The sequence below is a fragment of the Dioscorea cayenensis genome, chromosome 16 (genome assembly GCF_009730915.1).
Source record: "Dioscorea cayenensis subsp. rotundata cultivar TDr96_F1 chromosome 16, TDr96_F1_v2_PseudoChromosome.rev07_lg8_w22 25.fasta, whole genome shotgun sequence".
Taxonomy (NCBI): Eukaryota; Viridiplantae; Streptophyta; class Magnoliopsida; order Dioscoreales; family Dioscoreaceae; genus Dioscorea; species Dioscorea cayenensis.
Genome location: NC_052486.1, coordinates 2,872,740 through 2,887,496, shown reverse-complemented (window position 1 = coordinate 2,887,496; position 14,757 = coordinate 2,872,740). Strand labels below are relative to the sequence as shown.

Sequence of the window (14,757 nt, the reverse complement as noted above, 5' to 3'; positions counted from 1 at the left end):
CTGACTTGACTGAGTTCTGGTTACGTTGCGGACGACCTCAAGACCCATCAACCTCCCGGTCATGCTTAGTCCGAGTCGATGCAGCCAAATCTCCCGATCCCGACTGCCGGCAACTAGCCTACCTCCTCAGCTCCTCATCACGCAGTCCCCTCGCAAGGGGCGCACGTCCTTGTGCGTCTTCCATGAAACTTGCCAAACTTAGTCTTCAATCCACCTAAATTTGGTCTTCAAAGATTCTCCAAACTTGATCTTCAATTCACCCAAGTTTGGTCCTCAAATCTTGCCGTTAATAGACTTCAATGATTCTCATCAAGGATTCTTCAAATCATATCTTCATTCACACCATGAATAGATCTTTCTTTAATTAAGCTCCACCATATTTAGTCTTCAATCAAATCACCTAAATATGGTCTTGATATGATCTTGTCTTCAAGTTGTAATGCATTGCCAAAGATAACTCCACCAAGATCTTCAAGATATTTGGCTTGCACTCCAAGTCTCCTTGCCATGTCACCATGCTTGCCACATCATCAATTATGCTTTGTCACCTTGGTTGCCACGTCACTTGGTCTAGGTGTCAAATCATGCCAATAAATAGTGCGGTTGCACTAACAGTAGTTAATAAACTCAATCATCATGGGACGATACTCTTTTATCATTATATTATTTGTTTACGATAGCATATACTTGCGGTATAAAAATCACACAACATTGTTTGTGAGATGGAGTTTCCATGTGCCTCGATAATAGTTGAATGGGATGATTGAAGCCCCACACCATTAGGATCCAGTTGGAATCTTCCATCACTATTTGCTTAACAATGTTTTTGCAATGCTAGTTTGTTTGTGATTTGATATCAATTTTACACAAACATATACAAAATTTTGTACTAAAATACTTAGATTTCTAGGCTTAACTCTTTAAATCTTTACTAAGACGTCTTTGTTTTTGTTTCTGTACTTAAATATTTAATTTTTTAACCTAAAGTGTTTATATTTTTGAACCAAATGTATCATTTTTGCACCAAAATGCCTATATTTTTACATTAGAGCGTTGATGTTTTTTGAACCAGTATGTACATTTCTATACAAAAATTGTTGAGCTTAGACATAGCAAAACAGTTGAATATGACAACACAATAATACACCGGAAAGAATAGGGCAACAACAATCAAGCAATCAACAAGAAAGACACAAGGACTAAACGTGGTTTAGCTATTCAAAACTACATCCACAGGTAGAGGTGATAAGAAGATTCTACAATGATCTTGAAAGATGGAGATTACAAGCTTACAAAACGTAGATCTATGAGTGGCTTCACAAACAAGTGAAAACTCCAAAAAGACTTACAGACATGAATCACAAGCTTACTCCCTCTCTTCTTGAGCTTCTTGGAGTTTTTAAATTGATCTCAAGCCTTTTTCTTCAATTGCTCCAAACCCTTCTTCTTAATCTCTCTCTCTCTCTCTCTCTCTCTCTCTCATACTCCTTCAAATGTTCATCAGAGTTTTTTAAATTCCCAACTTACGAGGTGAAGCACACTCGTGCTTGGGCAATGCTTGGAGTCTTGCTTCTCAATAAAAAAAAGGGAATCCACATATCAGCCCGTGAGTGAGCAAACAAGTGCTCTTTGCCCATGCCCATGGGCACGATTGTGCACCGTGAACCAAAGTCCTGCTTCTCTTTGCCCAATGCACCCAAAACTCGAATTTTAAAGTTCTGTAAGGTCTTGAGTACGCTGTTCACATTAACTACTAGAGTATATTCTACTGCACATGGCCCAGTCCAATTTGGAAATTTTCTCATGTCACATTCACAACAAAAATACTTAGGTTTTTGGATTTAACTAATTAGGAATACCTTGGGTGGTAAATAAATTAACACAATCATATTATATCACGCTTAAAGACATTATTACACTTCCCATTCTTTGAAATGTGGTAGGTTGCCCCACATTCTACCTTAATTGCTAGAGAGAGACTCCACAAAAGACTATAAAAGAACCAACCACAAGAACCTGTGACTCGGTTATCCCACATTGCATGCTTCCTTTACTGATTCCCACCTTGAGGCGGACCTCCAAACTCTTTCTATCGCTTTGCAGCTGGTTGTGGATCGTTCTATCCCTGTGCGGACCATCTTCATATGCAACTCAACTGTCTTGGATCTGCTCCGAGCTTCTTCTCCAGTCTGCTCCTGGCACTTTGCTCAATGGATTATCAAGATCAATACTCTCCTCTTAGCTGCTAATTCTCCTCGCATTCGTGTTGTTCCTCAGTCTTGGATGGGAATTGTCTTTAAGCTTGCTGTTTCTGGTGCTAATCTTCATCTAATTTCTCTGTTTCACACTGGCCTTGATCTCCCGCGCTGGGTGATGAAGATTTTTGCTAATTCTGGGTTCTTTTTTTAGTTTTAGTTCTTTCTTTTCTTCTTTGTTGGTTTCTTTTCTTTCTTCTGTTGTTTCTTTGTTTCTTGTTTTTGCTGTTTCAATAAAAGCCCTGGGGGCTCTTTTGAAAAAAAAAACTTAATTGTCAAATAAAGGCTCCACATAAGAACTTCAAAAAAGCCAACGACAGTCATCTTTCAATTGTAAACTAAAGAAAATTAAGATCCCATTGTTATACAACAGGACATAGGAAACAGGATGGAACTTGTTTCTCTAATAATATAAGCAAATATGCATTGCCTAATAGACAGATTTGATCTACGCAATCAATCATGTTAAATTTTAATAACATGGATATACTTAAGTTCATAGGATAAGGTCTAGACTTATATATTCAACTTCAAACTCTGTGAACTACATTAGTTATTCCAGAGGAGAAAACAGAGTAACAGAAGCCGTTAAGGAGACCGTTCCTCAGTAGAAATGCTACCTTCAATCAGCTTCAACCTTTGTAGGAACTCATGCTTCTCGACGCACTCCAGCATTGGGCAATCCACAACATCTAGTGATATGAAGTTAAGGAGACCTGAGAATCAGAGATTATTAGAAGACTGTGAACACGAACACCACGAATTTCCATTTCTTTGACATTGGTATGACTAAGTCTTGTGGAAGAGCTTTCAACTTGTGGTGTATGCGAATGACAATTTTCTTGACAATTTTCAACTTTAGAAAGCTGGAATAGCTTTCTAAAGTTCCTTGCATCTGCTCCAACCCATGACCATTCTTCCCAGTAACACATGCCCCAAAATAATAGGCATTCAACCATGCTAAATGCAGTTGAAGTTCTCAGGTCCAATTGATACTACCGAAATTGCTGCTTCAAGTCTGTAGATTTGTAAGTTTGACAAGTTGGCCAAGCCGGGGACACCGAAGGACGGACTTGCAGTCATCAAGATTCAAAATAGTCAGGTGAAGAAGAAGGCATGAATCCTTATGTTGTCAATGCCTAATGGAGGGGATAACATCAAACACTTCCGCAAGCTTGTTCATCTCTTGTCGTTAACTATGATCTTTAGTGTTGGGCATAGGAAACATTGCTGCAATTTTGTTGGCTTTCCTCAACTTGTCTATTTGAAGGTAAAGCGAGCTTTTCAAGTGCCAGTAACTCTTCCCACGTGCATCATTCTCCTCCCTGTGCATCTAATGTTAATGCCATCATCTGCTACCATAAATCCTCTTAGGTTATTGAGATGTTCCAACTTACCTCAGATTGCATAGCTTGGTTATGATTCTAGGAAGGATGTGCAAACACTCACAATTTCCCACGACCCTGTCAAACATCAAAACTACTCTTTCATTGTTAGAAGTCGATTTTCAGTAAACATGAATCAAAAATCAAAATTATCAGATATAGCATAAAGGTTCTGTGGTCACATTACTTGCAAATACACTTGTCAGGGAAGCATACATTGAGAGAAAGATCCTCATCATGATCTGCTATATTTTCTGATATGTATCTTAATCATTGAAAGAAACTTTGCAAACTTCTCAGAAAAAATAACCCAAGAAGTAAATCAATTCAAGAACTGACATGAAAGACAGCCCCATCTTCTTGTGCAGTGCTTGCTCTCCATGCATCCCTTTGTTGTTAATGGTGGAAAGCAGAGGACAATGATTACCTCTAGTAAGCTGCAAAAATTACAAGGAGAGATTTAGGTCAACTCACAAACAAAATAAAAGAAAGCAAGGAGGAGAAAGAACTCAAAACATACAACATTTTGATCCCTTTGTTATATCTTTAATTGCTCATTGTCTGTCTTGCAAGATTAAAGATTCACTTTCAAACAATTTCGCAGTTCATTCATCAAGTCATTGCCATGCAAATATGTTTACCCATCTTTTCTGGGCCTCTGGTGAAAATCAATAACAAACCTCGGTTGAATAAGAATTCGATATGGTTGCAAGTTTTCTTGTTCTCACATCTATGAACTAACTCCACGTATGAATTGAATTTTTTCACTGTTGAGCTAGAACTCAAGCTTCAAGATTGGATCCTTAGTTCACTGATTCTGAAGGAGATGGCAGAGTGTGAATTGATACAGTTTGAGAATAAATCCCTTCCATTAGATTAAATTGTAGCCAAAGGATTAGGCCATCTCTTGCCCATCATATCCACATAGACCCTGTGTAATATCAATCAGGAATTCAATATTAGCAGCCTATATTTTGGTAACAAAAATTCAAAAGTCAGAATTGTTAGATACAATGTAAAGGTATGATCACAATTAATTAATCTCATTGGTGAAAAAGGACTCGTCCTCAAGAGCTTCAAGCAGAATTTAAAGATGAGTCTTATAATGCTCCACTGTATTTTCAGACATTTTACTGGAAATTCCATTTCCAAATATCTACAAATATAGATACATATAACTCTCACATATTGTTCAGAAAACTACGTACAGAAGGAAACCAATTATCAAACAAGTGTCATTCTATTCTATCAATCTGTGAGCCCCACCCCTTAATCAAATCCTAGCCATTGCTTTTATCTCTTAATCCTAGCCGTTGGTTTTACTTTCAATCTTAGTCATTGATTTTGTTTTTGTTTAGTTTCAAAACCCGTCTCTTCAAATTTTTTTCGATTTTAGATCATAGGGGGGAAAGAGAGAGAGAGAGAGAGAGAGAGAGAGAGAGAGAGACTTGCGTCGTCTCTTCTCTTTCTCTTCTTTTTTGCGGGTGGTGTCGGTGACAAGGACGGGAGAAGGGTCTCATCGTCACGGATTTCATTTCACTGTTATTGTTGAGGTAAGGTTATGAGTTTTTGTTATTGCTCTTTCTTATGCTTGTTTGTGACATGTTACTAGTTAGGGTTAGGGTTTGGTGAGAATTGATTTGATTTTAGTTTGAGGATAAAATTCAGAAAGTCTCTGTTAGCACAGTAGAGATCTCTAATTTATTTCGAAGATATAGAGATGGAATTTGGAAGAGATCAGAATAGAAAAATTGTAGATAGAGATCTTTTTTAGCTTACTACGAAATTTCAGAATTTTTGGAGTAGTATCCTGCAAATTATAAATTTTTAGACGCAGGTGACGCGGACAGGATTTCTGTTTAGCCCTTGAACAGTTTTTGATTATTTTCGTAACTGTAAGTTCTGTTTTAGATTTATATTTATATAAAAAAGTTATATAGGACGATGTTATATTTGTCTCTGCAAAATTTCAGAATTTTTAGACATGTAAATTGTGAGATATGAGTAGATTTCTATAGGTGTGCTCAATACTATTTCTGCAGAGAACATTATGATTGCTTAGACAATTTGATGGTCTGGTAAATGGAATTTGGAGAAGAGTAATATAACAAAGTTATATATTTTGATGTTACCTAATTACCTGAAAAATTTCAGATTTTATGCATATGTAGTTTGTGAGATATATCCCTATTGGTATAAGTGTCTCAGATGAAGATACCTAGTTTTCTCATAAGTTTGAAATTTTTTATTTGGGTTAGAATTTGCAAAGCTACGCTGATTTTAATCTTAAGGTTTGTAGGTGAGTTGGCTATTGGTCTTGACCTTGGTAATTTTGTTAGTGTTTGATTTGTTTTTGCATTCGTGTGAATTTTAGAATTTGTTTACTTGTAATTCTGATGGGTTATTCCTAAATTAGGACTTCCTGAGAAATACTCGATTGGTGTAAGAATTCAAAAATCTGGTTGTTAATCAGGTAAGTATCCTACATATAAATCATATTATATGTATATACTCTAGTTTTCTGAACATCTGAAAATTTTGAGAAAAATAATGATTTTATGTATTTATTTATATTTTGAATTATTTAATTATTATTATTTTTGGAATTATTTTAAATTATCTTAAAGTTCCAGTTAATGATATTTTATTTTGGATTAGAATTAATTGAAAGGTTTAAATATTTTATTTACATTTGGATTACTTAATTTTTGAATTCGAGATATTTATTTACTTTCTGATTAATTACTATTGTGTTTTTCTTTATTATCTATTCATGTTTGGATTCTATTAACTGGATTATTTTGATATGATAAAAATGGGATCATGTGACTGCAAATTACTTGCATTTTGCCCGGTATGAATTTTGATAGTTTATTGTTTTGTGAACATTAAATATTTTGACAAAGTACTCGTAGTCCCCAAACTAACTTTGCAATAACCCTGTCACTGGGGGTTAAACACTGACCGTGTCGACATGTACTCTGATATAGAAACTATAGTTTCCCACCGCTTTCCGTCGGTGAAGAATAACGGCCTCTGATAATTCTGGCTCGGGTCATCGAGGGTAAACTTATGAGTTCTAATATTCTGGCTCGGGTCACCGAGGATAAATATATGAGATCTGTTATTTTGTTTTGACAATAGTTGTTTGGGGGACCTATATGCTTGGTTTTGACATCTGTGTTTATTTAAATAAATTTAATTTCTGATTTTGATTTTGATAATTTATGATTTTTTGTAAATGATCCCTATAATTTTTTAGTGGGTGCTTACTGGGCTATCAAGCTCATAATCTGTTGTTAATTTTTTTTTTCAGGTTTTGAGGCCTTGTATGCCTACTTGGTTTTGGCCTTCTAGGTGTACGCCCGTTTGTCGGCGTCCCTGGTCCATAGAGCTCGGTTCGGGGCGTGACACAATCCCCATAAGTCCTGATGTAATTTACTTGAACCATAAAAAGTAAAAGGAGATTATCTAGTTTCAACCTCAATTCCAATTGAAAATTAAAGAAATTATGAAGAAGGAAAAATCTCAAATTGAAACCAAGAAATTTGAACTCACAAACTAGTGTGCAGATCTGTCATGATATCACATACTCTTCTCATGAACATGTCTACCCATCATTACCTCTGGGAAAATTAATTCATGTATCACAATTCTCAAGATAGAACTTGCTAGTGATGCGCTAAACTCTAAATCAAAACGTAGATGGATAGATAGACCAAAGCAGACTGGCTAAGAATTTATCTAGTCATTGCCATGCAAATAAGTTTACCCAACTTTTCTGAGCCTCCTCTGAAAATTAATTACAGACCTCGTTTGAATAAGAATTCGATATGCTTGCAAGTTTTCATGTTCTGGCTATGAATCTTTTCATTGTTGAGATAGAATCCAGGCTTCAAGATTGGTTCATTAGTTCCTTGATTCTGAAGGAGTTGGAAGATTGTGAATAGAGAAAGTCTGAAAATGAATCAATTCATAAGATAGAATTGTATCCGATGGATTACGCCATTTCTTGCCTGTTGTATCCACATAGAACCTGTTCAATATCAACTAGAAATTTTATTATTAATAGGATCAAAAGTAGAGTTATCAGACACACTATATAGGTTCAGTGACATTTACTGTCATTGGAGAAAACAGTCACCTCCTCAAGAGCTTCAAGCACAATTAGAGACACAATTCTTAACATGCTCCATTGTATTTTCAGACATTCTACTGGAAATCCCATTCCCAAATATCTGCATATATATATATATATATAATTCAGAAGAAACTCTCACATATAACTGTGATGTAAATTAATTAAGCTATAAAAAGTACTAGGAGATCATCTCGTTTCAAGCTCAAAGCACATTGAAAATTAAAGAAAGCATGATGAGGGAAACCTGGAAAGAAACCCAAAAGCATTGCAGGATGCCTCTCCGTACTCTTGCATGAATCGATATGGCATTCATGATCCACAGAAACCAGCATCTCAAAATGAAACCATGTAACTTGAACTGTCTAACTAGTGCGCTTGAATTGTTAGTCATGATATCACCTGGAAAAAACACGCAAGTCCTCATGTCATTAAACTTCAACCTTTTATCGCTGGTCTTCATCTGCATAAGCCACAAGAAGAGGTAAACATACCAGTTGTCTCTTCATCAAGGTTGGTTTGGTAGGAAAATGGTTCTTTAGTGAACTTGACATACATGCTTTTCTTCTCTGCATAGGCTTCGAAGCAGGTTACTTGCGGAGGAACCCAATAGGGACACCGTTTCAAACATCCCTTCAATGCTTGGGCAGTGCACTCCAAATGCAAGTGGAATTGATTGTCTTGAGGCATTTTGTATTGTTGTAGGAAAGAAATGAGCCATTAGGGGAGACTCTTGTTCTCTTCATCAATCATCATCAAGGTCTGTAGAGTCAAGCTTCTTGACACATGCCATTGGGCAATCAATGACATCCAATTATCTCAATGCAGGGAGATCAGTGACCCTTGAAAGTTTGGCAGCTTGTTTGATGTGCAATTTTGGGACACGATGATCAGGCCTTTTGGAAGAGCTTTAAGCTTGGGATAATTTTTAATGGCAATACGAATAAGACGAGGGAATTAAGAGCAATAGGCTGCTAGATTCAAGCTCATTTTCTTCCTCTCCACTCAATAGTGAACCATTCCTCCCAATTAGTCGTGTTCCAAATTATTAAGTATTAAAGCTTGGGGAAGGCACTTTTTGTATGCTCTCCATTGCCAAGAAATTCAGGACCAACTGATACTACTGCAGTCGCTCCATGTATCTTTAGATAGCTGAGCTGGGGTAGTTGGCCAAGCTGGGGAACTGAGAGCAGTTGGTGTAACGACCAATTATCAGACAATTCAATTAAAAAAAAGTGGTACTAATTGAGGTGGATGTCAGCCACTTTGGTTATATAAACACCATGCTTCTAATCAACAATTAGGCACTTACAGTTTATATAAAAATATAGAGGAGTGATGATTCATACATACCAGACATGCCTCAATGTAATTCAAATACATGCTTCTCCGTTTAGCATATGCTACCAAGCAGGATACTCGCTGGAAGAACAACCAACACGGAGACCCTTGCAAACACCCATGGAGTGCTTGTACAGTGCACTCCAAATACAAGCGAAAATAATCTTCATGAGTTTTTTCATGTTGTTGGAGAAACAAGATGAGCCACTCAGGGAGTTTTTTGCTCTCTTCATCAATAAGCTTCAAGCTCTAGAAAGAGTCAAGCTTCTCCGCATGCTCTAGCATTAGGCAATCAACAACTTCCAATTCTCTCAAGGGAGATAACAGACCCATGAAAGACTGTGACAGCCTTCGATTTGCAATTCTTTGATGTTGGTATGTTTCAAGCTTCTTGGAAGAGCTTTCAACTTGGGGAAGTCGAAAATATAAATTTTCTTTAGACAGGGAAAGTGCAATAGCCTGCTAGACTCCTTGTTGTCTTCTCCACTCAGTAACCATTCCTTCCACTTAGTCATGTTCAACAGCAGTTGAGGGCAACTCGAGCAATTATGAAGTTGTAAACTAGTCAATTCATGAAGAGTTGTACTGATGTGGGTTTTCAGGTAAAAATTGAGCCCGGTTCATTTATATTGTAATGATACAAATTTAAAATTAAATTTCACTATAGAAAGAAATTAATATTTGTTTATTTTGTTGGGTTAATACATGCTAAAATAAATACATATTTGATACATAAGTTTGTTAACTAGGATAATACATACCAATTTGATCATTGTAGTGGTGACGCTGATGGGAGGATTCTAGTGACAGCTATAAGATATACACTAAGAAAGCTTGGTCTGAAGATTCTCCATGATTGGAAGGCATGGTACAATAATGAGCATGTATTTGTTTGGTTTTTTATTGTATTATTTATGTATTTACGGATTTGGTAGTGATCCCTCAATTTTCCATAAATTTTAAAAACAGTTCTTTTAAGAAAAAAATATTTTAAAAAAAAGAGAGCTTCATTTTAGTCTTTTCTGAATTGTTTTAAGACAAATAGAGGTGTCCATCTAAATTTAACTTTTTATGTTTGTATCTCTATGAACTATAAATCTTACATTAATTTAAGTTTATAGTATAATTCATCTTTTAATAAAAAAAAATAATACGGTTATGATAATATGCTTTTCACACATGTCCTTATATATATATATATAGCACTTAAAAGATAATGCTATTTTTCTTAGATGAAGGCTTATAAGAAGCATTATTCTTAAACCTTTGATTACTATTTTATTTTTTAAACTAGCAATTTTTGTAAAGAAGAAAACCAACTTCATTCTCATAGATGCTTGGATCTTTGAACTTGCTCCCTGAGATTGAAACAAAAAACTTGAAGGGTGGATGGTTCTGTAATATCTGCACTTGAGAAATAAAACCAAAACCTTGCATTTCCAAATTTAAAAATATGCTTGATGTTGTTGATTTAGACATTCAAAATTCACTTACTCTTACATTATTTTTGCATATTCTCTACAACGATGTATCCTTTGGTTGGATGTTCATAGATATAGAGGAGGTTATTATCTCTAAAGCTATTGGGGAGGAATAATAAATTATTAGGCGGTTATAACTGCCTCTAAAGAATTGTTAAGGATGAAAAAATATTAGCCGTAGTAAGAGATAAGAATTTATTAGGTATAGCTGCGGTTATAACTACCTTGTTATTACAACCACTTCTATAGATACAACTTATTGGTACAAACAGGCGAGACGATTTAGAGGCAGGTGGAAAAACCAACGCGCTATAGAGGTGGTTAAAACTGCCACCTCAAAAACTCTTTTTTGGTGTAGCGTGAGTATCTCATTATATCATGTGAATCAGTTGAAAATATTGATTTTTCTAAAGCATGACCCTTTTCAAATGGTTGGGATTAAAGGGTAACATGGGCCTCAATCATTAAATAAGCAATAGATGGATTTAATAGAGAATATTCCATTTGAGGCCCCCCTAGAATGTTTTTTTTTTTAGGGAAAGAGCTCTGTGAGCTATTTTATTAAAAACAAAGAAACAATACAATTAGTTCAAAATACAGACCAGAGCCAAAGGCTCAAATAAAATAAAAAACAGAACCAAACTTGAAACCTAAAGCAGAAAACAAAACAACAAAACAAAGCGAAACACAAGAACTAAACATTACAAACCAACACCAAACCTAGAAAATTGCTTCATAAGCCAATAGGGGAGGTCCCTACCTAAAAGAATAGGGTCAAGTCTTGAGAGTTTAGCCCATGGAGGGCAAGACAAGAAGCAGCAGCTAACCAATCAGATGGAATGAGATGAATGGTCGGCTGGCCAAGACCAAGAGCATAGTCAGATATGCTAGAAAATAAAGGGTTAATTCTCCACGCATGATGGGAGCTACCATCCTTGATCCCACAATGGAGATCAGTATTGGCCAAGAATATCGTCTTAATAGGAATATCCAACTCGAAAATACTACCCTAGAGCAGTAATCAGAGTCAAGGCATTCAGCTTCAATGACCGAATCTGCCAAAGTTGTGCAACAGCCAACGCAAACCATCAGAGAGTTGAACATAAAAGCCTGTACCAAACACACCAGCCTCACCAGAACCCACAAAGCGAACAAAGAGAAAAGGAGTGTCAGAAAAAAAAAAGTTATTCAAAATAAGTTTTTTACCAAGTTGAAAAGAAAAAGGATGAGAATACTCCCTGACATGGTGGATGGCTCTGATAAGGATGTGCTGAAGATCAGGAGCTTCATTTCTAAAGATAAGATTGCATCTGGCCTTCCATAAGAACCAAGAGGCAGTGGCAATGACCGATTGATCATGATTATCAAAATCAGGATTGAAAGGACAAAGCCAGCTACCCGTAGATAGAGGGGGACACGGGCCGTCTTTTGGCTTGGCCCGGAACCGGCCCGCACTGTAGCGGACCCGGTTACTGGTTGGGGCTGTCCCAACTCGGCAACCCGGCGGGTTGAGTCCTTTTTTTATTTAAAAAAAAACTTAAATTCAAAGCACCAAAGATTTGATCCATGACCTTTTCATCCTTCAAACACCTAATCCACTAACCCAAACTCTTTCCATGTTTAATTAAAGAAAAGAAAAATATATAAACATACTTTAAAAAGAATAAAAAATTAGTTTGTCACTTTCTGTTTAATTATATATATCCTTTTAGATTCCATTATTTTTGCATTTTGTGTCAAATTATTTACTTTAATTGTTAGTAGCAACCATTATAAAAAAAGGGTATTACTCACCCTTTTTTGTGTTACTCAACATTATAATCCATTGTTTTTATATGTATTACTTATCTCCGTTATTAATATTATTTAAAATAAATATAAAAAAACATAATGTCATGATGTGTAATAGTATAACCTTATTGTTAATTTAAAACTATAATCTTTCATACATATTTTTGTATATTATTGGGTGAAAATTCTAAAATTGTATGTATTTCTAGATATATTATGAACTTAAAATTATAATATTCACCAAAATCCTGACGAATAAATAACTAATAAAAATTTGTTAATAATATATTTTAATGTAAGAAAACTAAATTATGTTAAAAAAATATTTATCATAACATAATGTTAAATAACGGTAAAAAATAAACATTATTATTTTAATTTCTCAATTATATATTTAATTGTTTTTATAGAAAATTAAATTTCGCATATAATAAGTTTTTTTCAATTTCCATCGTCTCATGTTCCCTTTTAATCAAATCTATGATTCTTGAAAATATTTAAATTTAATCCTATACTAACAAGTATCATCTTTTAAAACATTATCAAAATATTCAATAATAAGCATTTAAAAAAAATAAATTAATACTAAAAGTTTTTAATTTTGGTGATTTATTTGAAATTATCCTAAATAGTTTTTAAAATTTTAAAGTTTAGATTTGATTTAAAACAAATAAAAAACAACAATTGTGGTCACCATGATTTGAACTCAAGAACTTCATCAACCATTAAAACCAATCATATACTACTCTAACCAATCTACTATTAAATTTTGTTTTGATAAAAATGCTATACTAAAAGCTAGAATCAGTAAACAAGTCTTTTACTATTGTAATTTAGTCCCACATCGACTAATTTTAAACAAATTGCATAACAAATGCCTATAAAATCAGTCACATACCAACATTGTTTGTTATTATTTGTTTTGGATATTTTGTTTTATATTTGAAATTATATTGATAAATTTATTTATAAATTTATTTAAAATATTAAAATTTTTAAAAAAAAACTTGGCGGGCGGTTTGGCATTGTACCCGGGGCGGGTCGTCCCGGACCGGCGGGTCGGCACTGTTGGCCGAGCCGGTTATGGGTCGGCCAAAGACCGACCCGAACCCGCCGGGTTGGGCCCGGCGGGCTCGGTTAATCGGCCTGTGCCCATGTCTACCCGTAGAGAAACCATCCCGAAAAAATAATGCGCTTACAAATAAGAAGGCTAACAAAACTCCAAAGAGCCAGGGCCTTGGGACTAGTATGAAAGAGATGCTCAATAGTTTCATAATCAAGATTACAAAATCTGCAAAGGGTTTGAGGACCACGATTCAATCTGTATAGATAATCATAAGTTTTAATGCCATTGTGAAAGAGCAACCATAAAAAATGTTTAGGTCTAGGTGCAATACCAAGACGCCAGATATTCCCTCAGCCATTCCACTGATCAGCACAACCTGTAGATCTATTAAAATGAGCATAGACCAAAGAAGAGAGCTTATGATTCCTGGATTTCGGAAACCAAACCCAACGATTATCACTGAAACCACAAAGCCTTTCAGTGGAGAGATAATCAAAATTAAGCAACTCACCAAACACCTCATGTAATAGGGAAAGATTCCAGCAACTGCCCTGAATAAAGCTAGACAAACTCATAGAATCAAGATTGATGTCCATATTCAGATAAGTTGGTTTAAAAGCCAAGGGAACATCAAAGTACCAAGGATGATACCAAAAATCTATAAAATCAGAATTACAATGATGAAGCCAAAGCTGAGGTTTAATGATATTAACATTATGGCACAAACCTCTAAAAAACCAAGAGCAATTGGCAGGAATGGAATCAGTCCAAAAGTTAAGAGTACCATATTTATGAAGAAAGATATCTACCCAGATGGCATCATGATGATTTAAATATATGAGAGTATTCTTGGACATCAACGAAATTTTAGAGGCACGCAGATTACCAATCGAGAGACCCCCCTCAGGACGGCTAAGCGTAATATCTGTCTAGTTAACTGAATTCATGCCTTTTCTATTACCACCCTTAGACCAGAAAAATGACCTTGCAGCCTTAGAGATCCGCGTCTAAAATCGAATCAGGAATAGGATAAATAGACCGGTAATACACAGGCTTGGACATCATAACAGAGTTGATAAGAATAGTTTTACTAGCCATGGAAATGTTAGAATGGCGCCAAAAAGAAAGGATTTTCTCAGTTTTATCGAGTAACTTAGAGAAATGAGAAAGAGCAAGTCTTTTAGGAGATATAGAAATGCCAAGATAATTCAAAGGAAAAGAACCAGTGTTGAAACCAAGAATTCTACAAATTTGGACTACAACCTACAATTAAATCTAGAGGGAAAATAAATAGCAGACT

General features: G+C 35.3%; 2 long non-coding RNA genes across 2 annotated transcripts; one reads left to right on the top strand and one right to left on the bottom strand.

Moving 5' to 3' along the window:
- The first annotated feature begins 5,113 nt into the window (after nt 1-5,113).
- LOC120278884 lies at nt 5,114-7,048 on the top strand. The gene is made up of 3 exons (XR_005541785.1): nt 5,114-5,193; nt 6,057-6,113; nt 6,957-7,048. It is a non-coding gene; the product is annotated as an uncharacterized LOC120278884 (long non-coding RNA).
- A 742-nt stretch (nt 7,049-7,790) lies between these two features.
- LOC120278433 lies at nt 7,791-8,454 on the bottom strand. Its single transcript, XR_005541732.1, has 3 exons — nt 8,273-8,454; nt 8,026-8,180; nt 7,791-7,878 (listed from the first exon to the last, which is right to left on the bottom strand). It is a non-coding gene; the product is annotated as an uncharacterized LOC120278433 (long non-coding RNA).
- Between the last annotated feature and the right edge of the window lie 6,303 nt (nt 8,455-14,757).